Source organism: Physeter macrocephalus, chromosome 15, assembly GCF_002837175.3.
Source record: "Physeter macrocephalus isolate SW-GA chromosome 15, ASM283717v5, whole genome shotgun sequence".
NCBI lineage: Eukaryota > Metazoa > Chordata > Mammalia > Artiodactyla > Physeteridae > Physeter > Physeter macrocephalus.
In genome coordinates this window covers 17,817,037-17,822,755 of record NC_041228.1, presented here as the reverse complement: position 1 = coordinate 17,822,755, position 5,719 = coordinate 17,817,037, and the positions used below count along the sequence as shown (strand labels likewise).

Here is a 5,719-nt window from a genome sequence, read left to right as displayed (position 1 = left end):
GCAAAAAAAAAAAAAAAAAAAAAAAAAAAAAAAAAACAAAAACAGTAGGAAATGGCAGGGTCTGTGGAAACAAGGGAACAAAATCAAAGACATTTAATTAAAAAAAAAAAAGTCAAGCCATCTGCCAGACAAGCAAAACACTGCCTGCCAATTAATGGCCCTTGACTTAAGGGAAAGCATTTTGAGGTAGAAAACTGTGCCTTTCAAAACAATTTTCCTGCCTCTCCTGGACGTTATATTGTATTGGTTTGAAAAGCAATAAAAAGGATTTTCACACGATATAGGGAAAAGTGTACCAACCTAGGATTATTGAGTAAGGGATACATTATTGAGAGAGGTGACCAGCTCACCTGTTCTGGAGGAGGTTTCCAACTGAAAGCATCACATTCGTCTGAGGCCATTTATTTTCCTACAGAAGGCAGAGGGTTTTTTTTTTTTTTAGAAGATGTTGGGGGTAGGAGTTTATTAATTTATTTATTTCTGTGATCTGTGTTTGCAACAGACAAGATACTGGATTCTTTAATTCTAGTGACATGAAGAGAGCTGGAAGGAAATGGAAGTGATGGACCCCTTATAAATAGGGCTGAAGACAAGATTAGGAGAGAGGCTGCTGCCCTGATCACTTTCTCTGTCTTCTGAGTCACGAAGCTGTCATGGTCAAGAACCTGGCACATGCTCTATTTCATATTTTATACAGGAAAAAGCACCCAGGTTCAGGTTCTCCCATCACTTCCACATCTTTCTTCCGGAGAATGATCTCTTAAGAAGGCATCGTCCATTCCCTTTACTGGATTTACAGGAATAAAGCATTTACCACGTGCTACACACATTATAAGCAGTTTAAATCTATTGACTCAATCTTCCCAGCAGGACTATGAGGTGGTTACCGTTATGACTGCCGTTTTACAGATGTGGAAACTGAGGCCCAGGGAGTTTAAGACTGATGACATCACAGCTAGTCAGTGTCAGAGCAAGGATCTGAACCCACAGCTCGTGCTCTTAATGTTTAGGCACAGTAATATCACATCCGTCTCTGTCCTCACAAAACACTGGGCAGTGAGTTTGCACACAAGGATGCATTGTCTTCTTTTTTAAAAAATTGAAGTATGGTTGATTTACAATGCTGTGTTAGTTTCTGGTGTAAGGCAAAGTGACTCAGCTATCTCTCTCTCTCTCGATATATATATATATACACACATATATAGTGTGTGTGTGTATATATATATATATACTTTTTCAGATTCTTTTCCATTATGTTATTATGAGATATTGAATATCGTTCCCTGTGCTATACAGTAGGACCTTGTTGTTTATCTATTTTATGTACAGTGTGTACATGCTAATCCCAAACTCCTAATTTATCCTTCCCCCCCTTCCCCCTTTGGTAACCACACAGGTTGGTTTTCTATGTCAGTGAGTCTGTTTCTGTTTTGTAAGTAAATTCATTTGTATAATTTTTTTTAAAAATTTATTCCTTTATTTATTTTTGTCAGCGTTGGGTCTTTGTTGCCGCGTGCAGGCTTTTTCTAGTTGTGGCCAGCGGGGGCTACTCTTCATTGTGGTGCGGTGCGTGGGCTTCTCATTGCGGTGGCTTCTCTGGTTGTGGAGCACGGGCTCTAGGTACGTGGGCTTCAGTAGTTGTGGCGCACGGGCTTAGTCGCCCCGCGGCATGTGGGATCTTCCCAGACCAGGGCTTGAACCCATGTCCCCTGCATTGGCAGGCGGATTCTTAACCACTGCGCCACCAGGGAAGTGCGTGTATAATTTTTTAGATTCCACATATAAGTGATAGTACATGATATTTGTCTTTCTCTGCCTTACTTCACCTAGTATGATAACCTCTAGGTCCAAGGATGCATGTTTTTGGTGTTCAGTGCATCCACCTCCACTTCTTATAGCGCTTTTCCTTTTGGGTGAAGCATTATCCTAGGATGATTATACTCCAGACATATGACCAAGTCTACCAAGTCTCAGTGGCAACTACTCATTAATTTTATTTCCCTGTATTAAAAATCTCTAGGTAACTTTGCTTCATGTTCTTTCTGTGCATTGGTACTCAGAGAAATATAGTTAGAATTAGGGTATTTTACCCCTTCTAATTAAAAAAATACATGAATCTGACCATCTTCCCATGTTTACTCTTTTATACCCTACAAGCTGTAGCCCACAGACCGATCTGACTGGCTCTTGACCTTATTTGTACGGCTGGCATGCTAAGGAGTTTGTGATAAAGACTGTATGTGACCTACAAAGCCTACAGTATTTACTATTTGGCTGTTTATAGGGGGAAAAAATTGCTGACCTCATGTTTTATATAATTTCTAAAGTTTACCAGAGAAATATATTTTATATTTTCTTTGGGCATTTTGCTCTGTCCATTGCCATAATCAGAGTAATGTCCTCTTCATCTGATTAGCTCATAGCTGAGGAAATAAATCAAGAGAGATCATGGGTATGATTGCAGCAACCATGAGCAGTGTGCTGGAGCTGCCTTGCACAACTGATTTTGTGCATCTTTTCCCAAATCAGCATTTGATGGTTTTGTATTGGCAGTCTGTAATCAGCCATGGTGGGAGGCTTTATACTGTGGAAATTGGCAAATGCTACCAATTTACTAACGGGAGAAAAACCTTCTCCTATATGGGAGAAAAACACATCATATTAACTCTTCATTCTCCAAAAACATCCTAGGGTTAGGACTGAAGTTTGGTATGTGTAGGAGATGCAGAGGTGACCATGTTAATATTGTCTTTTATAAAGTTGAGAAAATAAGAGCTTAAATCAAGAGTCATGAACCCAAATATCCACAGGGGCTGGGCAGGTAGAACACACATGTGAATGGGCTGAATGAAAAACAGTAGGGGGCCTCTCACTGTTGTGGCCTCTCCCGTTGCGGAGCACAGGCTCCGGACGCGCAGGCTCAGCAGCCATGGTTCACGGGGCAATAAAAAGGATTTTCACACGATATAGGGAAAAGTGTACCAACCTAGGATTATTGAGTAAGGGATACATTATTGAGAGAGGTGACCAGCTCACCTGTTCTGGAGGAGGTTTCCAACTGAAAGCATCACATTCGTCTGAGGCCATTTATTTTCCTACAGAAGGCAGAGGGTTTTTTTTTTTTTTAGAAGATGTTGGGGGTAGGAGTTTATTAATTTATTTATGTATTTTTGCTGTGTTGGGCCTTTGTTTCTGTGCGAGGGCTTTCTCTAGTTGTGGCAAGCGGGGGCCCCTCTTCATCGTGGCGCGTGGGCCTCTCACTATCGCGGCCTCCCTTGTTGCGGAGCAGAGGCTCCAGATGCGCAGGCTCAGTAGTTGTGGCTCACGGGCCTAGTTGCTCCACGGCATGTGGGATCCTCCCAGACCAGGGCTCGAACCCGTGTCCCCTGCATTGGCAGGCAGATTCTCAACCACTGCGCCACCAGGGCAGGGAAGCCCAAGGCAGAGGTTTTGATTGACAGATGGCCCCTGAGCAGCCTGCCCCAGCTGTGTGACTCCCAGCCCAGCTCCCTCTTCCATCTGGGGGTAGAAGTTCTCCATCTTTCCGACATTTGTTAACTATTTCAAGCCACACTGGTGGCATTTCATTAGGCTGTCTCATTTCAGGAGCTTTAAATGATCCTCACACAGGCTGGAATAATGGATTTCTCTTTCAGAGTAAACAATTTCCTTTCTCTTTCTGGAAATTATCAGACTGTGGGTATTTTTTAGACAGGGAATCCCACACAAACATCAGAAGAGGCCGCAAACACAGCATGAATTTCTCAAAACTAAGCCAGGGCTCTCTTGTGGTTCTTGCCAAAGGGAGAGAGGAGGACAGATCAACTCACATCTTGCGGGTGGGAGACAAGTAAAACCAATAGTGATTCCCAGCAATCAGCCCTCTCTCAAGTCTCAATGCAGATTTTTAATAATAATTGGGAAGAGAGAATGTATAGAGATTTCCAAGAGGGCAAAAATAATATCGTTCCCTGTGCTATACAGTAGGACCTTGTTGTTTATCTATTTTATGTACAGTGTGTACATGCTAATCCCAAACTCCTAATTTATCCTTCCCCCCCTTCCCCCTTTGGTAACCACACAGGTTGGTTTTCTATGTCAGTGAGTCTGTTTCTGTTTTGTAAGTAAATTCATTTGTATAATTTTTTTTAAAAATTTATTCCTTTATTTATTTTTGTCAGCGTTGGGTCTTTGTTGCCGCGTGCAGGCTTTTTCTAGTTGTGGCCAGCGGGGGCTACTCTTCATTGTGGTGCGGTGCGTGGGCTTCTCATTGCGGTGGCTTCTCTGGTTGTGGAGCACGGGCTCTAGGTACGTGGGCTTCAGTAGTTGTGGCGCACGGGCTTAGTCGCCCCGCGGCATGTGGGATCTTCCCAGACCAGGGCTTGAACCCATGTCCCCTGCATTGGCAGGCGGATTCTTAACCACTGCGCCACCAGGGAAGTGCGTGTATAATTTTTTAGATTCCACATATAAGTGATAGTACATGATATTTGTCTTTCTCTGCCTTACTTCACCTAGTATGATAACCTCTAGGTCCAAGGATGCATGTTTTTGGTGTTCAGTGCATCCACCTCCACTTCTTATAGCGCTTTTCCTTTTGGGTGAAGCATTATCCTAGGATGATTATACTCCAGACATATGACCAAGTCTACCAAGTCTCAGTGGCAACTACTCATTAATTTTATTTCCCTGTATTAAAAATCTCTAGGTAACTTTGCTTCATGTTCTTTCTGTGCATTGGTACTCAGAGAAATATAGTTAGAATTAGGGTATTTTACCCCTTCTAATTAAAAAAATACATGAATCTGACCATCTTCCCATGTTTACTCTTTTATACCCTACAAGCTGTAGCCCACAGACCGATCTGACTGGCTCTTGACCTTATTTGTACGGCTGGCATGCTAAGGAGTTTGTGATAAAGACTGTATGTGACCTACAAAGCCTACAGTATTTACTATTTGGCTGTTTATAGGGGGAAAAAATTGCTGACCTCATGTTTTATATAATTTCTAAAGTTTACCAGAGAAATATATTTTATATTTTCTTTGGGCATTTTGCTCTGTCCATTGCCATAATCAGAGTAATGTCCTCTTCATCTGATTAGCTCATAGCTGAGGAAATAAATCAAGAGAGATCATGGGTATGATTGCAGCAACCATGAGCAGTGTGCTGGAGCTGCCTTGCACAACTGATTTTGTGCATCTTTTCCCAAATCAGCATTTGATGGTTTTGTATTGGCAGTCTGTAATCAGCCATGGTGGGAGGCTTTATACTGTGGAAATTGGCAAATGCTACCAATTTACTAACGGGAGAAAAACCTTCTCCTATATGGGAGAAAAACACATCATATTAACTCTTCATTCTCCAAAAACATCCTAGGGTTAGGACTGAAGTTTGGTATGTGTAGGAGATGCAGAGGTGACCATGTTAATATTGTCTTTTATAAAGTTGAGAAAATAAGAGCTTAAATCAAGAGTCATGAACCCAAATATCCACAGGGGCTGGGCAGGTAGAACACACATGTGAATGGGCTGAATGAAAAACAGTAGGGGGCTTCCCTGGTGGCGCAGTGGTTGGGAGTCGGCCTGCCGATGCAGGGGAACCGGGTTCGCGCCCCGGTCTGGGAAGATCCCACATGCCGCGGAGCGGCTGGGCCCGTGAGCCGTGGCCGCTGAGCCTGCGCGTCCGGAGCCTGTGCTCCGCAACGGGAGAGGCCACA

The 5,719-nt window shown here is 42.9% G+C and overlaps 1 protein-coding gene across 1 annotated transcript in view; it reads right to left on the bottom strand.

Moving 5' to 3' along the window:
• SNTB1 (syntrophin beta 1) overlaps positions 1–5,719 on the bottom strand; it is a 246,707-nt gene that overhangs the window by 183,323 nt on the left and 57,665 nt on the right. The window lies entirely within an intron of this gene.